This window comes from Antechinus flavipes, chromosome 4 (assembly GCF_016432865.1).
Source record: "Antechinus flavipes isolate AdamAnt ecotype Samford, QLD, Australia chromosome 4, AdamAnt_v2, whole genome shotgun sequence".
In the NCBI taxonomy this organism is placed as follows: domain Eukaryota; kingdom Metazoa; phylum Chordata; class Mammalia; order Dasyuromorphia; family Dasyuridae; genus Antechinus; species Antechinus flavipes.
In genome coordinates, this window is record NC_067401.1 from 14,582,183 (window position 1) to 14,594,261 (window position 12,079).

Consider the following 12,079-nt stretch of genomic DNA (forward strand, 5'->3'; position numbering starts at 1 on the left):
TTTCAGAGATGGAGCCAAGAGGGATAATTGATTGATTATAAAAGATGAAGGAGAAAGGACCATGGTAGAATGTGAGAAAGCCGCCTTTGAATTGGGAAGAACTGAGTTCATGTGCGTTTATGGCCACCTCTCACATATACTAGCTATATTACCTTGGCCAGGTCCCTTAGCTTATTTCAGTGACCCTAGGCAATTCTGATCACCATCAACTGTAGAGAAAAAATTACTCCTTTGGTAAAAGGAGTCTCCTTTACACACATAGATTTGTGTTTTACTCTAAATACACAATATAGATTTATTTTGTACTCTAAAGGCAGTAGGGAGCCAATGGGATTGATTGGGCAAAGGAAATGACCTGGACATAAAGAAGGATATTGAAAATGCTTTAGAGTGGAAAGATCCTCAAGGCAGGGAGACTCAGGAAGACACCATTGCAATAGAAGTGAGTAATAAGGACCTGAATTAGGGACTTTCAAGGCCCTTTGTGTCTCTGGAACTATGGCTCTCTTGGCTGGTTGTTGTCCTTTGTTCTCGAAGAAGCCCAAAATGACATCACTATGTAACTCGAGTTTAATGTGTCCAGTTGTGGCTGAGCAAACTATTATGAGCTAGGAATGCTCTGCCACAGGTTGAACACAAATAACTTTTTAATCCTCTGACCAAAGGAGCCAAGTTCACATTGGTAAATAGCTAAAATCTCCTGCCATTTAAGGCTGATTTTTGCCTTTGCCAATGGTCAGGAGTTGTACAAAATGGCCCAGATACAACTGGGGAAGAACAAAGATTTAAGTCCTTTGCCAGCAAGATGGCAAATCATCCAAAATGCTTTTAGATCTTTCCTTATCCCTGTATGTCCTTCGGTAACAAGTCTCTGGCTCTCACATCCATACAAGTACAAACATACATTTCAGGAATCCTTCATCAGGAACTGCTGATAAAATCCTTAAAAGATAGCCTCTCACCGTCAGTGTCCTCAGGACCCCCCAAGAAGTCTCGTTTGGGGAGTCATTCATGGGAGAAGGACAGCTCATGGCTAAAGTCCAAATGACTTTCAGGCTTACTGTCATAATCAGCTTTATTTGGGCAACTGTTTATTTATCACTCTCTTTATAGCAGCCCTAAGAGAAAGGCAGCCCAAGGAAGATGATCTCTGTTGTAGAGAGCCGGGGAGATGAGGCTGGGAGAATTTATCACTTGTCTGAGACCCCCTGACAATAAGCAGCAGGGCCAGGACAGAACCTGTCAGGAGACTTCTGAGTGCAACCCCAATGATTCTCTGAGATATTCAGATGAAGAAAGGATGGGAGGGAAAAAAAGAGAGAGACAGATTTGAAGGAGGGTGGGGGGTGGGGAGGGGAAGGAAGCAGCTGAGAAAAAGAAAAAAAGAGACACAAAAAGACCTCATATATAATATGTACATGGATGCATAAACATGGATGCATTTATTTTAAAGGATTCACTGTTTTATGTATGTTTACATATAAATGTATATTTATACATTATATATGCAATTACATAATAAATATATATATTTATGGATATATATCCATAAAATAAAAATAAAATTTACAAAATATTAGAAATAAATGTTATGTATTTAAAATATCTTAAATCTCTATCAATATATGTACATTACATGCATATATATGTGCAAGTATGTACATATTATATTTGCATGTATGTTTGCCTGTAAGCATGTACATATATGCATATTATGCGTTGTGCGTATTGCATGTGCAACATGCACATGTACACCAAACACATGTATGCCATGTATGCAATATGGACACGTGCATAATATACACATGTATTCTGTATGTTGTGTGAGCATGTGTGTATGTGGGTATTGTGTAGGGTATATTTTGTGTATATATTATGTATATATTGTTATGTGCATATTATGTATACATGTATTATTGTGTATTATATATGTATGTAGAGATGTGTGTACTATTATGTGAATATGTATATGTGTATACAAGTTATGTGTATTATGCATGTATATGTGCACTTGTGTATTGTTTATATATTATTATGTGTATATTATATGTCTCTCCATATAAGTATATGCATCTATAAACACACATGTACCTATATATACGAATGTATGTATGTATATCTGTATATGTGTATCTATCTACACACATATAAACAGTAATATCTACACGCTGTATGTTTATATGCACACATATGCACAACACATATCCACATACACATGCATGTATTTGTGCATACAACAAGAGAAGCAATGACTCCAGCAGAAAGAAAGAAATTAGTGGGCCAGGGACAAAACTCTGAGACAGACAGAATTACTAAGGAAGCTCTGAGGCTCTCCACACAGCAAAGGGACCCAGACTGTGGGGGCTTTAAAATAAAGGGACCCCCCACCATGAGTTTCCTTATGGGTTCACAGAACGCTCTGCACTCCTGGAAATGGGGGCTAAGGTAGCAGAAAGGGGAACCTGGGTTCTGGAAAGGCAGCCACCAGCCCCTGGATGCAAACCCACCGGGAGGTGGGAGAGGGTCCCGAGAGAGTCCACACAAGTTCTCAGAAGCGCAGCCCATCTCTAGTTTCCTGTGTCTGTCCGGCACGATAACCTTGCCCCGGTCCCCGTTCTCAGGGAGGCTGGAGGTGGAGGCCGATTACGGAAACTTTGAAATTCGACCTGAAGGGTAACCTGACAGCTTCAAACGGCTCCTGCCGAAAAGGCATTCCGGCTCTGGGAAAAGCCTCCGAGACAATTCCAGGGAAACAGATCCCGGGACCCCAAGAGGGCTGGGGGGCCCGCCTGACAATCGGGGCCAAGGGGCTAGCCAGCCACGCTGCCCCAGAACAATGGCTGCCCTTGACTTGCAAGGACTCCCCGGTTGCCCCCTCATTATTCTGCTGCCCTCCCAAATTCCAGGAGGAAATTAGAGAGGTGGAAGCGATCTCGCATGACATGGTCAAAGCTGACGAAAGCAGTGTTTCAGGAGCCGCACAAATGGCCTGTTCTGTCCCAGGCACCAACGGGAGCGAAGGGAGGAGAAACAGAAATGCTTCCACCGGGGCGACCATGCTGAGCTGGCAGGGAGGAGGAGGAGAGGGAGACGGAGCGGGAGGGCCAGAAGACTGAACCAGTCTCTCCTCTAAGGACTCTCAGCTCCCTTTTCTGTCAGTTAGATTCAAAAGTAGCTCCCAGATGACACTGTTTCAGTCAACTTCCCAGGGCCTCCTTTGTCAGGGGAGGAAGGTTTGGTCTAGAATTCTGGATACTGTCTGAGGTCTCTTCCCATTCTAGAGCTAAGAGCCTACAATCCTATAAAATTCTATAAAATGACAGACTTGAACTAGACTGTGAGGCCCACTGTGATCTGGGTTCAAATCCTGGTGCTACCAATTATTACCTAAATGACTTTGGGCAAATAGTTTGTCCTTTCTCAATCTCACTGTTCTCCTCTGTAAAATGGGCAGATTGATCTGGATCCTGATCCTGATCTCTGATGTAACCATGATCTAACCAAGGTGGACCAGACCCAAGGCTGCCCAAAGCTGCTGAGCCCTTGCCTCTCTCTTATCCTCCTGGCTTCCTCATACTTCTCAGTTCATTTAATGGAAGTCTAAGACTTCCATTAATTTGGCCAGATCCTCTTATGAACTTTAAAGGAATAGAAGTCCTCACTAATATACATTTATTTCTTTTGTAAAAAAAAATTTATTGTTGTAAACTTAATAATCATAAGAAAAACTATTTCAATATACAAAGAAAAGAATAAATAGAGTGCTGGAGGAAGGTCTAAGATCTCAGTTTGAATTCTTCCTCAGAAATCTATTAACTAACTATTAACTAGGCAAGTTCCTGAACAGCTCTCAAACTCAGTTTTCTTACCTGTAAATGGGAATAATAACAATAACTTCCCCTTCCTCCAAAAGATATCGTGAGGGTAAAATAATATATTTCAATTGTTTTTAAGCTTAAATCACTATATAAATGATGGCATTGTTCAGTCATTTCTTAGTTGTGTCTGTCCCATTTGGACTTTTCTTGCATTACCTTCTCTAGCGCATTTTATAAATGAAGATGAAATGACTTTCACACAGTCAGTAAGTGTCTGAGACCAGCTCTGAACTCAGAAACACACATCTTTCTTACTATAAGGTGTGCATTCTAACCACTGCACCATCTAGTTACCCATGTAAATGGTCTCTATGATCATTATTGCCATGACAATGACCATAAAGAGGAAAATGATGATGATGATAGCTAGCATATATATATGCTTTAAGGTTGGCAAAGAGCTTCACAAATATCATCTCATTTAATCCTCACAAGGTTTTCCCCAAATTGGAAATATTGTATTTTTGTACAATATGCATGTACTGTACTTGTCCTTGGTCAGAATGATTTATCATACGTTATTTTAGTTGACTCAAAGCTGGCAGAATGGGTATTATTCCTGCACTTATAGAGATGAAGGAACTGGCAGGAGAAGGAGATCATCCAAGGAGCTGAGAGGGGGCTGGGGGCCATACTGGCGATCTGGACTCCTACATCGAGATCTTGAGGTGGTACTGAGACCATCTAGTCCAAGATTTATTTTACAGAAAGGGAGACTGAAGCCCAAGAGATAATTCACTGGTTCAAAGTCACAAAAATTCTTAAACATCAATAACAGGATTGGAATCCATATTCACAAAAATTGCTAAACATCCGAAACTGGATTGGAACCCATGTTCTCCAAGCTCAAAGTCTTTTTGCTTTCTAGTTTAAAACTCAAAGTCTTTGGGGCCCTCGTCCTTTCACGGTCCCCTCCTCCACTTCCCTTTGGCTCACTTATCAGGGTTCTAGAGACATGCTCATATCATTTCAATGATATTCATCCTTCTCTTTATAAATCGGATGACTGCCTTTCAGGTGTGACTCATTCCTAACACACAGAATAGCAATATTGTATGTTGGAACCCTAAATCTGCATTTTTCCATGATGTGGATACACAAATAAAACCACATGTGCCTGCTCTGATGCTGGAAGCTTTGTGTTTTTATAAACATCTGAGATGGCTGAGCCTGGAGATTCCCAAAATGCATCCACGTAGAAGCTACACAGAGCAGTGCATAGAGAATGGGTTTGGAGGCAAGTCAAAGTGCATTTGAATCCTGCCTTGGACACTCACGAGCTTTCTGATTCTGGCCAATCATCTGACTTCTCTGGGCCACAGTTTCCTCAACCATAAAACAGGGATAATAACAATGGCACCTGCCTCTCAGGGTAGCTTTGAGGATTGAATAAGATAGTATATGTTAAATGCTTTCAGACCTTAAAAATTGTATGAATGTTAGCAATTATTATTATTAACCAGAAAATCAATAGAAACTAAGTAAATAAGGACAGGGTAGGTGCTCAAAGTGCCAGCTAGGCAGGCAGGGATGAAGAATTCCATAGGATTTGAGGAGACACAATAATGTGGGAGGAGGATGGATTCCCATGTATGAGGGGAAGTAGCCCTGCACCTGGACCTAGAACTTTCAGGGTCTCCCTTTCTCAGGGCTAGAACCTGGAATGCTTTAATCCTGGCTCCATCCCTAGCTCACTGTGTGAGCTTGGTCAAGTCTCTTAACTTCTGTGACTATGAGTTTTCTCATTTGTAAAGTGAAGAGAATCGGGGAATAAGCAACAAAGTTAGAGCCTGCTGTACCATGGTTCCGTGGCTCTTACCTCATCCTTCTTACTGTATCAACCCCAACAGAAGAATAAAACCAGAGTAAGATGCTACAGCCCGGGATCCCGGGGGTTCTAGTTAAGAGGACCTTAGAGATCAAACCATCCAACCTCACATAAATGAAAAGGAATGTGAATTCATCTAGCTGCCACGATGCTAATAATGAGAATGAGACAAGTATTAAACATAGCTGCTCACTAAATGGCCGAGGCATACAAGAGTCCACTTACTGTACCTTTGTTTTGGTACAGACTCTTCCCTATGTTTGGAAAACACTCCCTCCGCAAAATGCCAAGCTTCTCTAATTTTCCTCTAATATTCCTCAGAATATTAGCTTCCTCTAATGTTCAGCTCCTCTTAAGGGAGGGAAAGGGAACCACATGTGCAAAACCATGAGTGGCACCCCTTTATGTAGTGGCAAGAAACTGGAAACTGAGCAGATAATAGTATCCACTGAATAAATGATGGTATATGAATGTTATGGAATATTATTGTTCTGTAAGAAATGACCATCAGGAAGATTTCAGAGAAGTGAGACTTACAGGAACTGATGCTGAGTGAAGTGAGCAGAACCAGGAGATCATTATACAGGGCAACAAGAAGACGATACGATGATCAACTCTGATGAATGTGACTCTTTTCAACAATGAGATGATTCAGGCCAGTTCCAAAAGACTTGGGATGAAGAGAGCCGTCTGTATCCAGAGAGAGGACTGAGAGGATCTGAGTATGGATCATAGCCTAATGTTCTCACTCTTTTTGTTGTTGTTTGTTTGCATTTTATTTTCTTACTCATTTTCTTTCCTTTTTGTTCTGATTTTTCCTATGCAGCAAGATAACTGTACAAATATGTTTACACATAGTGGATTTAACAAATTTAAAATGTATAACATATATTGGATTACTTGCCATCTAGGGGAGGGGGAGGGGAAGGAGGGGAAAATCTGGAACACAAGGCTATGCAAGGAACAATCTTGAGAAATTATCCATGCATATATTTTGAGAATAAAAAGCTTTAATAATAAATAAAGAAAAATAATAATGTTCAGTCCTGCCACCTCTTACATAAAACCCTTCCTGAGATCCTTAGGTTCTCCCCCAGATTGCCTATTCATTTTACATCAGTACTTGTTTACACCACAAAATAGTAGGTGCGTGTAGGATTGTAGGATTGTCAGTGACCAGATGGCACAGGGGTACAGTATACCCTCCCCCCCCAGTCATTGGTCAATTGTGCTCTTGAGCTCCTCCTGGAGCTTTTGGAGACATCATCACTGTCTCCATAGTAACAACCAGAGTCAGTTCCATTCTCTTCCCCATGTGGCTTTGATGGATACTTTTTAATTTTTTCTTTAAGGAGTCCTTGACCTTGGAAAAACCTGGCACAGATGCCAAGAGTAGTCAGGTCTCCCTCTCCCTTCGTCCTATTCAACTGTACCCTATGATCCAAGGTCACCTTAAAAATAACCCCATCCCCAAACACTTTCAGACTCTCAGTTTGGCAGGGCGAGGTGGACTCCGAGGCTGAGATGCTGCTTAACATCTGGATCATGTCACCATCATGACAAAGCCCAACTCTGTAGCCTTTCACACATAAAAAACTGCTAAGAAAAGCTTTCTCATCCAAGCAGCTGTGCGTCGTGCGAGCCACTCTGAGGAATAACAGTGAGAACTCTGGTCAGGCCAGGCCTGGGAAACGGCAACGCTTCCAAAGACTTGATTCCCCCCATTACTGACAAAGAGAACGACCCTTTCCAGTACCTTAGTCGATGGTTCCATGAGATGATCGGGGCCAAAAATGATCCTGGCTACCGTTAGCTTCCTCAAACAACAGAAGCCCTCTCCATCACCAGGTCCGTGCTCACAGCTGGTCCAGGTTTGCTGAATGTGATAAGTTTTGCACCTTTCAAAGGAGGAGAGACACCTTAACACTACAAGGAGGATTCCACTTGGAACTTCAGTAGAGAAGGCTCTGGAAATGTTTCTGTGACAATGCACAGTCTTTCCTAAATGACATCCTAGAGAAGAGCTCTTGACCCGTATTTCAATAATCTGATGCTTCAGTATTTCAATAATGACATTTTCTTTGCAATCAACTAAAACGTGATTCTAAGAAGGGAGCCATAGGCTTCAGCACACTGACTATCAAGGGCGTCCATGGCACCGAAGTGGTTAAGCCTAGATGACAATATTGAATAATATTTAATTAATGCTGCATAGTGTGCAAAATACTTCATCTTGTATTATCGCCTTTGATTCTAGCAACAGGTCCAAGGCAAGTATTACTACTATTCTCGTTTTATAAGAAAAACCCAGAGAGACAGGCACTTGTCCTCAGGATTCAAACTCAGCTCTTCTTGATTCCAAGTCCAACACACCTGTATCTACATACCTTAGATCAGGCCACCCAATCATCCAAATGCATTTGTTAAACACCAGCTGTACGCTGGCCTTTAGAGGTAAAAAAACAAAAGTAAGACCAACAATCCCAACCTTTGGGGAATTCAATATATACAAAAATGCAAAATAAACATATTCATCTTCAAAGATTGGAGGTTTTTTCCTCTTCTTCTTGACCAAATATAATATTCTGAAGAAAAGTAAGGCATTTTAAATTGTAGAATATTAGAACTAAAAAAGGTCACAGTACTCATGTAAGCACCAGGAGACAGTGAAACGTGAGTTCCTTAGAATAAAGATTATTTGATCTTTTATCTTTGTACCACAGAGTAATACATACTTGTCGAATGATTAAAAAGCAAGTGATCTGAATAATTGTCCCAGAAGCCAGAAGAGAACTGAAAAGCCAGCTAGAACATTTTATGGATGAGGAAAACTGAGACCCAAGGAAGAGATATTATTGATTCAAGGTCATGCAAATAATAAGGGACAACATCAGTTGGGAAATGGCTGAAGTTATGGTGTGTGGATGCAATAGAATATTATTTGTTCTAAAAGAAATGATGAGCAGGCTGATTTTAGAGAAGCCTAGAAAGCTGTAAGTCTTTGTGTAAACAAAGTATTTGTGTAAACAAATTAATGTTAAGTGAAGATGGCAGAACCAGTAGAACATTGTACACAGCAACAGCAAGATTATATGATGATCAACATGTGATAGACGTGACTCTTTTCAACAATAAGATGATTCAAGGCAATTCCAATAAACTTGGGATGGGAAGAGCCATCTGCATCCAGAGAGAGAACTGTGGAGTCTAAATGTAGGTCAAAGCATAGTATTTTCACCTTTTGTTGTTGTTGTTTGCTTATTTTTTTCTTTTTCATCTTTTTTTACCCTTTCGATCTGATTTTTCTTGAGCAACATGACAAATATGGAAATATGTTTAAAAGAATCACACTTGTTTAACCTATATTTGATTGCTTGCTATGTAGGGGAAGGGGGAAGGGAGAAAAATTTAGAACACAAGGTTTTTTATGTCTTTTTTTAATTAAAGTTTTTTATTTTCAAAATATATGCATGGATAATTTTCAACATTCACTCTTGCAAAACCTTATGTTCCAAATGTTTTCCCTCTCTTCTCCTCACTCCCTTCCCTAGATGGCAAGTAATCCAATATAAGTTAAACATGTGCAATTCTTCTAGACATATTTCCACAAATATCATACTCACAAGAAAAATCAGATCAAAAAGGGAAAAAATGAGAAAGAAAACAAAATGCAAGTAAACAACAAAAAAAGAGTGAAAATAGTATGTTGTGATCCACACTCAGTTCCAGCAGTCTCTCTCTGGGTGCAGATCGCTCTCTTCATCAAAAAATCCCTGGAACTGGCCTGAATCATCTCATTGTTGAAGAGAGCCACATCCATCAGAATTGATCATGGTATAATCTTGCTATTGCCATGTACAATGATCTCCTGATTCTGCTCATTTCCTTCAGCGTCAGTTCATGTCAGTCTCTCCAAGCCTCTCTGTATTCATCCTGCTGGTCATTTCTTATAGAACAATAATATTCCATTGCATTCATATACCATAATTTATTCAGCCATTCCCCAACTGATGGGCATCTACTCAGTTTTCAGTTCCTTGCCTACAAAAAGAGTTGCTACAAACATTTTTGCACATGTGGGTTCCTTTCCTTCCTTTATGATCTCTTTGGGATACAGACCCAGTAGAAACACTGTTGGATTAAAGGGTATGCACATTTTGATAGCTCTTTGGACATAAGAACACAAGATTTTGCATAAGTGAATGTTGAAAACTATCTTTAGATGAATTTAGGAAAAAACATTATTATTTAAAAATAACAATGGGCAAACCATGAACTAAAACCTAGATCTCCTAATTTTGACTCTCTTTTTCAGTGCACTATAGTCTCCATTTGCCTTGGCAGGATTGGGGGACACTGCTCTTTAAAAATATATCGATTTCCAGAAGCTCATATGAAGCTCTAAGAGCTTTAAGGCAACAATTAGGATATCCTTTGTTCAGTCGTTTTCCATTTGGGATTTTCATGATAAAGGTCCTGGAATGATTTGCCAGTTCCTTCTTCAGATTATTTTACAGATGAGAAAACTGAGGTAAAAACAGAATGACTCTTCCTAACTTTAGGCCCAGTACTCGATCCACTGCACCACCTAGAAGCTTGGCTCTTTCATTCATTTATTCAAAAATCTCTTCTAGCTTTAAATCTGTGACCAAGCAGACGATGCTGAGGGTAAGCACTTTTGAAAGGAAAAGCAATTTCCTTCTCCTCTAAATAAATGGGTTTAGGGATGCAGAGACATACAAATCTTGACCCCCCCCTTCTAATTGAATGGTACATCCATATTCACTCCACCCTGGCTGCCAACACTATTGAAAGAGTCGTTAGATAATTGTTCAACCCTCCACTGCATTTCAGTTAAATCAATCCTTTGACTCTGGAGATTTCCCAGACCCTGACAACAAAGAGAAGGGAGGTGTCAATCTGATGTTCAGGAGACAATGTGTCAAGCAAGCTCAGCAGCAGGACTTGGAACCGTTCTATAACATGGAAGAAGGAGATATCTTGGCCATCATCATGGTTTCATGCAAGCTTCAGGTGTGAACCATCTCTTGGAAAAAAAAAACAAACCCAACAGACTTTAGCTTCCAAGGATGTCAGTGTGTACTAAAATTCTCTCTCATGAGAACAGGCAAAACTGAAAGGGAAAATGCAAATTGTGAAAAATGCAAAAAGAGAGCATTTATGCAAAAAGTGGGTTTTGCCAATTTTCTCAATAGCAGAGACATATGTCTAGAAGTGTGTTACCTGATGGTGATTAATCACTTTCAGGATTCTGTTTCTGCTACCCACACCAAGTAGCAATCCCGGGTTCCTGGTTTCCCATGGCTGCCACACATGAATGTCTGATATTCACCATTTGGCCTGTTTTCAAGACCAGACAGGAGTCCAGCCACCATGCATGATCTGGCTTGGCTCGGTTCCCAGATCTCCCCTACCATGATGCTCTCTTCTGCTCAGTAATAAATGGGACCACATGCTTCCTTCTCTCTTATCTTTCAGTTACTCCCTTTCATCAGAAGGCAGCTTGATACAGGGAAGAGTGGGATGTATTTACGAATTAAGGAGCAACATGTAAATTCATTAAGTAGTTGAATTAATTTGATTTTATCACACCTAGTCCCAGGATCGTTTTTTTTTTTTTACTTATTGTGTAACAAAGAGGCATCTTACAATCGAGAATCCCGCCATTTCTGTGGAACGTGCCAGATGGGCAGGTTGTGATGAGGCTGCTTTTTAGGGTGCTGGATGGGATGGTTCCAGAACTATGATTTCTTTGTTCTGGAAAACTCCCCAAGAGGAAATTCCCTCTACCAATGAAATTATCATCTTTTCTGCAATCTATAGTCTAAGAGGTGCCCGATTTTAAGTTTCTTAGAGGGAAGGACTTTCCTTTGCCTCTCTTTATATCCCCAGCACTTAGCACAGTGCCTGACACATAGTAGGTACAAAAGTGCAGACTGACTGATTGTTATTAAGAGATTAAATGACTTGCCTATGGTCATATCATCAATATAAGTTGGAGGCTCTTCCTGACTCCAAAGCCATCTCTCTATCCATTATTTTTTTTTTTTTGCTGAGGCAATTGGGGTTCAGTGACTTGCCCAAAGTCACACAGATAGGAAGGGTTAATATTTGAACTCAGGTCCTCCTGACTTTAGGGCTGGTGCTCTCTCTGCTGCCCCCATCTCTCTATCCATTATATCAATGATATCTCTCAGATATTAGAGTATTCTGAAAAATAAAGCAATCGTCCATTTGTCCAGTGGGATTTAAGCTAATGCTTATTCAAAAGAAACAAGGAGGAGCAGCACAAGAGGTGACGCAAAGGAACTTGAGAGTACGGAGTATAGGAGATAAAATACTAGACAGGTTC